We start from the raw sequence: 10,467 nt of genomic DNA, 5'->3' as shown, positions 1-10,467 counted from the left end.
TATATATATATATATATATATATATATTGCACTATGTTTGTGTGATGGCAAAATTAAGCAGGAGGGTGGCAGGCTATGGAGTCTGAGGCTAACTTGGGCTAATACAGAGACCATGTTCCAAAACCATAGTATTATCTATTCTCTTAGCAATTTCTAGTGTACACTGTTCATAACTGTAGCCACTATGTAGCTAGCATAGCAGCTTTCTTTCTGAGCTTGCTCCTCCTAACTGAAATTTGATCACTAGCCCCACAGGCTCCCTTTTCCCTAGTCCCAGTAACCACCTCTCTACTCTCTGTTGGCGCGACTTGACTTTTTCAGTGCTCCTTAAATGAGATCTGTAAGTATTTGTGCTGTGTGCCTACTTTGCTTAACAACTTCCAGGTTCCATATCGTCCCAGGTGACAGTTTCCTTCATTTTAAAACCGGATAGCTCTCTGAGCCTTCAACAACAGACAATGAGGTGGGCCTCCTGGATGGAGTTGGTAAGACTGGACTAGTGCGGGCAGAATGCAATTAGCCTCTTCTTTCGCAGCAAGCAGGAAAGCCCAACGCCTTTGAGTGTAAAACTAGAGACATTGGTTCCCCGAAATCTGGGCACTAAGCTAGAAAGCGGGGTACCGGCACAGAGTCCCCAGAGAGGCCAGGGTCGCTGGTCCGGGCAGAGGAGGGAGGAGGGGTGCAGCGCGCAGCCCCCTCCCTTCTCTTTGTCCCCCTCCCCTTCCCTCGCTCCCTTGAACTCTCCTCCCCTCCCCTGGTTTCTCTTCCCGCTCCCGCGGCCCCCTCCTCCCCGCACGGCTGAACTCGAGCTCAGCCTGCCGAGCCGGGCCGCTTCAGGGGGAGGCGCCAAGTCTCGACTGTTTTGGCCCCGGGCGAGCAGTCCCCGCTGCCCGGAGCGGAGAGGACGCGGCGCGGAGGTAAGCCTGCGTGTGGGCGGCAGGCGCGGACGGGCCCCGGGGGCGAAGGCAAGGCGGAGGCCTCACCCTGCGCCCGGCCCGGTGCGCAGCCGCTGCGGGGGCAGGGCGCAGCGCCAACCCACCCCGGCCGGGGCCCGGCGCGCACGCGCGAGCCCGTGGGCGAGGTCGCTGCGGTGGTTCTGGGTTCACGTCCCTTCTCGGGCCCTGGGACCGCGTAGCGTTGCGCATGCGTACAGGCCCAGCCTGGGGGTCCGTTTTTTGCGTCACTCTAGGGTTCCCGCTTCCAGCTGGGGGCCCATGCCCCCGGTGTTTCCAACCCTTTCATGCACACGGCGCGGGCTAGCGGTGCCGTTTCCAGGTCTTGCTGCTCTTTCCCGCCCGGAGCCGCCTCGCTGACTCAATGGCGGCACATGCTTTAGGCCTTTGGTCTGGAAGGGGGTGGGGGAGGCCTGGCCGTCCTAAGATTTTTCAGCCTGTCCTTTGGGCTCTGCTTAGCCCGGAAGTGGAGGGGTTTAGAGGTGAAAAACTTTCCCAGTGCCTCTTGGCGGAGATGGAACTTCCGCCTGAGTTGAAGACAGGTTTACAGCCGACTCTTTGCCTTTCTTTACAAGGTAAAGATTTAACTCGGACTGTAACAAAGGACACAAAGATGCTTTCTAGCACAGCCGGCGGTTGTCCTGGCTGACCGAGCTAAGCTTGGCCACATTGGGCCACTTGAAGAGATTGTAGTAAAAATCAGAGACTTAATAAATGTGGCCACGTTGGGAAAAGGAACAAAGAGAGGTTCAGTGGTCCAGGACTTCTTAGAGGTCCTAACTTGAAGTTAAGGTTTAAATCGTGAGCAATGGGTGTATGTACAAAGTTGGCCTGGTCCAAGCCTATCACTGACCCATCTTGTCTCAGCTTCAGTCACAATTCTTTGGAGTCCAAAGCCTGATACCTGAAGGAAGAGGTGAACGTCTTTTTCTTTAGAATATCTTCCATCCTGACAGAACGGTTTTGGCGACGTAATGTCTATTAAAGCGAATAAAAGAGATCGAGTTCACAGTCCTGTGGAACTTGGTTCTTTAGTTCATTCCTGTGATAGTCACTGTTTAACGGTCATTGAGTCCGCTCTGTATTTGCATCTTCCCAGTAAATTCTGTCACCTTACTGGGCAATGGTATGTAGGTAAGTCAGTTTCCAGGGCTACTATGGAGAGTGTCTGTGCTGTGTAGTCACGTGGTTAAGAGTTAAACCGAAAAATCCCGATACTTTCAACTCTTACCTATACACTAGAAAGAGCAGTGAAATCTGTCACAGTGGCAGTGCTGTAGGCCTCAGGACAGAGCACTGAAGTATTTCCTCCTAAAAGAACTTCTCATTCACTACAGAAAGTGAAGAAGTCAGAATCTTTCATATAGGAGAAACTAACCAAATAACCTCTACAGATGTGCTCGGAAAAACTACATAGCCAGCTTTCCATATCCTAATGTTCTACAACCATGGATTCAACAAATCTTGAATTGGAAATACCAAGAAAGAACCTTTACTGACTTTTGGGGAGGGGGATTATTATTATTAACAATAAAATATATCAACGTTTTAAATTTTTTTCTTTTAAGACATATACTTCACTAACTCAGACCAGCCTGAACAACATATTAGTCTATGGTTGGCCTGGAATTCAAGAGTCTCTTGCTTCAGCTTCTTCAGTATTGAGATTACAGGCACCCTGGAGGGTTAACAACCACCTACACAGCATTTACATTGGGTGTTACTTCTAGGGCTGGCTGAAAGTACACAGGAGGGAGGTGTGCCTGGCTGTATGCACATTACAGTTTCTGTAAGTGACTTGAACTTACAGTATAGTACTGATGGGGTTGGGGTCCTGGAACAGTCTTACTCTGACTTACTGTACTTTAATGACCTCTGACATTAAGTCATGGAGATGACCAGTGTGATACTGTGTCATGATTTCAGTAATCCCTAGAGGAGGTTTTGTATGAGCCAAACAAATTTAAGCAGCCATTGGCTCTTGACTAAGGAGGACTTAGAGAAGACATGGATGGAGAGGGACTGTTAGGACATAAAGTGTGGTTCCCTTGAGGTTTTTCATTTAAATGAAGTCGATCGCAGAAAATCCATAGTCAAGCATTAAAAAGCTATTACTCTATAGTATAGCTGCAGGGAGCTCTATTGTTTCCCTTTGTCCATTGGAGATTGTCATATTTAATTTCAGTTTTAACAGTATCTGAAGTGAAGTTAAAATGCCTACTAGATATTGCTATTTTCAAAGTTAACCTGACATTATTACAAGTCAGAATTGCTCAGGAAAGGATGATGGGGGAAAGGAATCATCCGAGTGGCAGAGAGGCATTAAAATCTCTGTCCAGGGCTGAAAACAAGTAGGTCCATGTGGGAATACCCCCTTAGGCAGATCTACTGCCCATCTGTAAAGAATATTCTTTAGTGAGAACATGTGTCTCTTTCACATGATGACCTCATTTTGAAAACATGATCTGAAGGAAGTTGAAAGTATAATATAGATTAAACATCAACCTGACACTCAAGTGTGTGTTTTTAATATCTTCGACTTTGCTAACCTAACCTGAGCTAATAAGCATTGTTCTCCCTGCCCCCAATACATTTTGAGCTAACAAGTGCTAGAGAATGAAGCTAAACTTTAGTGTTTTCTGTATTATGCCAAGTGTATATAAAAGGATTCCCAAGAGGAAACAAGTGGAGGCCAAGAAGATCCACAGTGTTCAAGAATTATGTTATAGAGCCAAGTCTTTAATAGGATAGTAGTTACCACATCTGTTAATACCTATTTAAGCATTGTATGTAAAAGAAATTAAATCTCAAATGGACTTACAAATAAATGGCTCTGTGTCAGGTCATGTCATTCATGTAGCAATGTAAAAATATATTTTCCCACTACATGACATTTTGTTATCAGTGTTGAGCTCAGTAATTTGCAGACGACCTCAGCATTGCTGTAGGCTGAATTACCCCAAGCCTTACCGTGAAATTTGGAAACCAGACACACAGAACAGACAGTGCCACAGTCAGTGCACCCCTTTCCATGTGCACTGGGTGGCACTTCCTTTGATAGTGCGCTGGCTTTCCCACCGCTCCTTCGCAGTTCGGTCCTCCTCGTTATACACCCCGTGCACCTGGCAGCTGACTAGGGGTAAAAGCATTTTGTGAAAAACCTCATTGGCATTTACTTTTATTCTCTTGATGTAATTGTCGTCCTGGAGGCAGGTAAGCTAGGCCTAGTCCTGGAAGCTTCTAGCTCCATACAATTTTATCTAGGCCTAGAATGTTTTCAGCCTCTGAAACTTAATACTGAATAAACTCACCCTTCCTAGTTCTTTCTGATTGCTAGCTGGCTGATTCAACTCAGCTGTTCTGGCTCACGCTCCCCTCAAAGCTGACTGTTTCAATCTGACTTCTCTCTTGGTCACTGACTGAATTGTTCTGCTTGGCCTCATATGCTTGGCAATATGTTCTAATCTTCTGGCTCCTTCTCGTTCTCTTTGTTCTGTCTTCACCTATCTCCAGCTTGTTCTCTCTCTGCAAACTGTAACTGTCCTGGTAGAGCTGCCTCCTTTTCTCTCTGTGCTGTTGCCTCTCTTTCATGAGTTGGGTGTATTGGCTCTGACTCATTCTGTCAAATCTTTCTCTGACTCATCACTTTGTCTGCCACTCAATAAGAAGTCATTTTCAAACATGAGTGCTTCCTCTAGAAACTGACTTTGCCTTCATTGTTTGGGATTAAAGGTGTAAACTACGAACATGTTTGTATTCCAGCCAGAGGGATTAAATGTGCATGCTAAGGACTGAGCCACATCACAGCTAGAAATGTTTTGGGTTTTTTTGTTTTGTTTTGTTTTGAGTAGATAACACAATTTTAGGGCTCACAGTATGATCAAACATCTTGAAGCAGTTAGGTGTCTTACTGTTAATATTTGCGATTTGTGACAGCTGGCATCTCATTCAAGAGGAGGTGAATTATAAACAATGCAATTGATCAACTTAGGCTATGTTTTATTAGTTTACTGAATCTGTAAACCCTGCTCGCCTCCACCACCTTTCTTTGACTCAGTAAGGAGTTACTCAGATGGAAGAACTTGCAGTAGCATTGAGTTCTATATCACAAGAAAAATAGATTATGTCCCTCAAGACATAATGGCTTTAGAGCTGATCTCATGGAATTGAATTTAAAAGCAAATCTTAGATTTCTCTGAAGAAATCCTCTTCCTTTTTATTTTCTTCTGAGATTACTTCTAATAGATAACTATCAGTATTTAGAAGCTTCTGGTTAACCCTAGCTCTTCAGGCTATCTGCAGCACTTGAGACTGGCTCTTCCTGTCTTTGAAGTTCTATGTTCTTTTACACATTTGTTTCCACTCCCTGGAAATGCAGGCAGTAAGACAGTAATGGTCATGTGAATTAGGCAAATGAACATGTGTTCTACCATCACCTTAACTCCACTCTGTGTCCCTTGTTTCTGAGTAATGTGCCGTGCCATGCTGTGCTGCAGACAGACTCATTAGTAAGGATTATTTCACTAGCAGCCTGTGCTTTGTAGTGATGTGAAGTGTCTATGCTATTCTCTTCGAGGATTAGGAAGGACTATGTTGGTTACTTTATACTCTTTTTGTCTACCAGTCTTCATTTGTGTTGTTACTAACAGTGTAGAAAAACTTACAAAATATAATATATTCAAATGAGTTGTCTGTCTCAAACAAGGATAATTTAGAAGCAAGCCATCAAACGATACAAGTTTAAGAAACAGCTAGAATAAAAACAAATAGTAAAACAAATGACCCTAGTTGATACTCATTTGGCTTTGCAGAATTACTAGTGAATCATTGAAACACTGCCTTCTGGGTTTCCAGTTGTGAGCCTTGGAAAGTGGACACGGGCAGGAGCTTCCTCTGGTAGAAGACCGTCCTTTCTCACTTTGGTTTTTATCTCAAGGATCAAACAGTGAAACTGCATAATGTTATTTTATTACTTTAAAAACAATGAGGAGATATAGAGGAAACTGTTTGCAGAGCGTACGTACTATGGAGTATGTATATAAGCCAGATCATATAGACTGCTATGGAGTATGTAAATGAGCCAAGATATAGATGAGCCAAGTTGTATAGATAGCCTGTAGGAACTAGAGGATGCAGAAGCAGTGAAATTCCATGCAGTAGGATAGTAAGGGCACCCACTGTGGTCCTCACTACTGGGACCAACTTACTGTTGGTGTGACACTGTTACTCTGAAGAGCTGTCCCAATATGGATATCAGCCTCTACTCTGGTCCCCCAGAAACACTGCCTTCTTTATAGAAAGGGAGGACACCTGGAAGCCAATGTAGAGCAGAAATAGAAAACATTTGTGTTATTCTACCACAACTGTTATTAAATACTTTTTTTCTAGCTCAGATTCTCCTTGCAGGGCATTTAGGATGTTGTATGTTCCATAATATCGTATGTATAGTATGTATATATAGTATAGTATAGTATGTTATAGTATTAATTTATTTTTAAAATGGCAGAAGAAATCTTGGTTTATAAGTCATCATTATCAATATTCTATGAAATTTCTGTGTTCCTGGTAAAGGCAAAGTCCAAAAGGTGGTACTCTGATTTTAATACTGGTTAATATTATCCCACTTACAGACTAGCTTCGAACTGGCAATGTTCGGAAAAAAAAGCTGAGGATAGCCTTGAACTCGTGATCTTCCTAAGGACAGAGATTATATGTGTGTACTAGCACAGTAACTCTGGCTGATTGGAAAAGTGGTAGTATACAAATTCATTGTTATAATTACAAGGGATCTTTTAACTTTGGCATCACCTTCATCAAAACTTTTCTGTGAGAGTTCTCATCAAAGCCTCGCCACGAATGATGTTGTACATTAGCTGAGGATTGTTTTCTCTGAACTCTTAAACTTTATCAAGTGGTTTGTTACACCATTTGGGTTCTTTTATGATATAGTGATTTGCTCAACATTGCTAAATCTAGAAAATTATTTTTAGAGATTTATTTTTAGGTGTGTGTAGGTTTGTATGTGTGTGTGTGTGTGTGTGAGGGTGCTTGTCGGGATGGAAAGAGGCCATTGGGTCCCTTCCAGCTGGAGTACAGGCAGTTGTGAGCTGCCTCCCGTGGTGATGGGAACCAAGCTCTGATCCTCTAGGAGAGCAGGAAGCCAAACTCTTACTGCTGATCCATCTCCCCAGCCCCTAGAGAATCTAGGTTAGTTGATATATGGTATGTCTGTCTTACAGGTTGTCAGTCCTGTTGGTAGATCCTGTTCATCCTGGGTGTGTTGTTGTTGTTGTTTGTTGTTGTTTTACTCCTTAGGAGTTTTTCTCTGGTTTGCTATTGCAGGGTTCATGTAGGTCATCCTCTTAGAACGGTGAAGTCATGCTAACCACATTCTCCTTTACATTGACATAGTATGGGATGACATTGGCTCATGATGGGCAGAGACGTAGAGCAGCATAAACAAAGAGAGTCACTGTCTCATGTAGGGGGGTAGGAATTATTTAATGAAATGATGTATTAGTCAACTCTGTGTTGCTATGACAAAGGAAAGGTTGACTTTAGCTCACAGTTTCAGGCCTGTTGCTTTTGGCTAGTGGTCAGGAAGCCCATGTGACTTGTAGCATCGTGGTAGAGCTGAACTGCTTACTTCATGGCAGCCTGGAAATGGGGAGAAGAAAAGACCCAGGATAAGATATGTCCTGTGGCTGGAGAGGTGACCCAGTGGTTAAGAGCATTGACTGCTCATCCAAGGGACCTAGGTTCAATTCCCAGCACCCACATGGGTGCCTAAACCATCTCTAACTCCAGTCTCCCAAGATCTAGCACCCTCCCGTGGCCTCTGTGGGCACCAGACAAATACATGTTTCAAAACCAAGCATACACATAAAACCTATTCATGTAAAATTAAACACACACACACACACACACACACACACACACACACACACACACACACACACTTTCATCTATCCAGGGCATGCCTTTAGTGTCTGCTTCCTCCAACTAGCCCTACCTCTTAAAGGTTTCTACCACCTTCCAGGAGCCTATGAAGCTAAGATTCCATCAGTTAATCTCTAGATAAGGTTGGAGCCTTCACAATCCAGTTGCCTCCCAAAGTCTACCTCCAAACACTGATGTACTTGGGACCAAACTGAACACATGTATTTTGGGGGAAATGTGTGAAATCCATCCCATACCAGTGTCCATATATGCATCAAATAAACAAATAAATAAATAAATAAATAAATAAATAATGTTATGGTGATCCATCCACACTGTGGAGCTGTTCTTCAGAGTGCAGACTGACTGAACTAACTAGTTTGTGTGCCATTTACCCCTATACAAGTATGTATTTGTCTCCACGGTCCCCAGGTGCTGTTCCTTGTTAGTTTTTGAGGGTTGAGGGGGTAAGGTTGAGCTCACTGTGTTTGTTGTCTCTGATGAATCCTGGGATGACCGTGAGCATCTTTAGCCCCTTGGCAGCAGTCAGTTCTGGATGCTGCAGCCATCTTCTCCCGTGCTGTGCCCGCTATAGCTTACATTTCCCCACAAATCTACTACTCTGTGTGGTCTGTGCATCCATGTCTTATTTAAGAAAGCTCCTTCTGGGTGAGGGGCATAGACCTATAAACATAGCATTGGGGAGGTTGATTCAGAAAGATTCCAAGTATGAAGCCAACCTGGGCTATATAATGAGTTAGTTGTTCACCAGCCTGGGCTATACAAAAAGACCCTGTCTCAAAAACAAATAAACAAAAATCTTCCTGTACATGTAAAAGTGTGAAGTTTGGCTTTTTTAATATTCCATGTGGCTTCTTTTCTGTTGATGGGTGCAGTTAGAGTTTTTGGGTTTTTTTTTTTTGTGCTTGGACGTGATGGCTTATGTACTCAGGGGGCAGAGGCAAGGGATCTAGAGTTTGATTTACTTAGTGATTTCCAGGTCAGTCAGGCTACATAGTGAGACCCTGTCTCAAAACCCAATTTTCTTTAATATATGTCTTTGCATTTGTTTCATTGTTTACACTGTTAAAATCCTGTCTTGAAGCTTATAAAAAGTATAATATCTAAAAATTGCATTTTAAATTTTTAATATTTTATATTTATATACCTCTTCTGCCATTTTTTTTAAAATAAGAGAGATGATACAATTTAAGAAACATTTCCCTTAGTAAATAATGGATTGCTAACTTTGGAAAATTGCATATATTCTTTTTTCAATTTCTCTAATAGAATTTATGTGTTTATATTTTCAGTCACGTTAACTTTTCTCTGGAAGACAGCTTTACAAGAATCTAGACGGACCAAATTTCGGGCTCCAGAACATTCCACCAACCAGGTACAGACACTTGTGGAGGCAATGTTCCCAGCCGTTCTGTGTAAGGTATCTGGAATGTACACAGGAAGCCTCTGATCCGGCAGGAGGAGCGGGCAGACCAGCTGTGGCCTTGTGAAATGATATCATTATTTACAAGGCTCTTGCTTGAGGACCACTCAAATTATAAAAAATGTCGCAAATCTCAGAATGTTTTCAGTAATTTTACATTCTTGGTTAGGCCACACTCGTGACTGGCCTCTGGCCTATGTTTGTGGCCCGTGGGTGACAGGTTGGGCATGTTCACTGAGAGGGCCCAAGAGCTTTGGAAGCACTCCTGGGTTTCATTGTACGTTCTGATCTGACCGGGTAGTTGCTATTGGTCAGGTTCTCAAAACATCCTAAATTAAAGACAGTGTGCTTTCTTTCTATAATTATGATCTGGATATTGCAGAGAATAAATGAAGGACTGTCCTGCACTTTAAATGTCAGTGTTCCTCGCACCATGCATGTGGTTTACAGGGCTGCTGGTCATAGTGGAAGAGTCATGCAGGTGACAGAGACAGCTCTAAACACACACACACACACACACGCACACGCACATGCACACAGTGTAGACCAAATGGTACAAATTGGGGAAATCAGTTTTCTGTTATAGTTGTTATTTTGACATGGTGGAAAACAAGTCTACCATCTTTTTAAAAACAAAACTGGATGTGTATACATTATTTCATATAGTAATTTCTCATGAGTTATTTTTGAATTTTGACTAACTCTGAATAACATGAAATTATGTTAACATTACAGTTAATTCTGACTGGCTCTTGTGAGTACTTCCTCTTTGAATATGTAATTTCCTTATGCCATGCCTACAATTACATTTTAACCTGACCAATTTAATAAACAGAATGAACTCTTCTTACCAACAGTCTTAAGGAGTTGATTCAAAGAAAGATATAGCAGAGTCAGTTTTTTTTCTATGTAACAGTCTCAGGCTTCCTAGTCATTGACCTTAGCACACGTGGAGGTTCTTCTTGCCACTGATAGTGGGAGACCTAAGGGGTGGTGAGGGCAGCGACCTCTGTTTGCTCCTTCTTCTCTCCATTACCCTCCTCCCAACTGGGAATTCTTTTCCTCTAATCTTTCTCATCATTGCCTTCCTTTGTCTCTTCTTTCTTATGTTTATTTCTGTGATACTGGCAT

The 10,467-nt window shown here is 43.0% G+C and overlaps 1 protein-coding gene across 10 annotated transcripts in view; it reads left to right on the top strand.

The window, feature by feature from the left end:
* The first annotated feature begins 229 nt into the window (after positions 1-229).
* Positions 230-10,467, top strand: part of Rcbtb2 (RCC1 and BTB domain containing protein 2) — a 38,214-nt gene continuing 27,976 nt past the window's right edge. For 5 of the 10 annotated variants that reach the window (XM_028754223.1, XM_028754232.1, XM_028754226.1 and 2 more), the window contains exons 1-2: positions 230-340; positions 9,206-9,288. The gene's annotated coding sequence lies outside the window, so the exon portion shown is untranslated. The other 5 variants (XM_028754224.1, XM_028754225.1, XM_028754229.1 and 2 more) reach the window with 5 other exon arrangements.

The sequence above is a fragment of the Grammomys surdaster genome, unplaced genomic scaffold (genome assembly GCF_004785775.1).
Source record: "Grammomys surdaster isolate TR1022 unplaced genomic scaffold, NIH_TR_1.0 125985, whole genome shotgun sequence".
Lineage (NCBI taxonomy): Eukaryota > Metazoa > Chordata > Mammalia > Rodentia > Muridae > Grammomys > Grammomys surdaster.
This window is presented reverse-complemented; position numbering and strand designations above follow the sequence as displayed.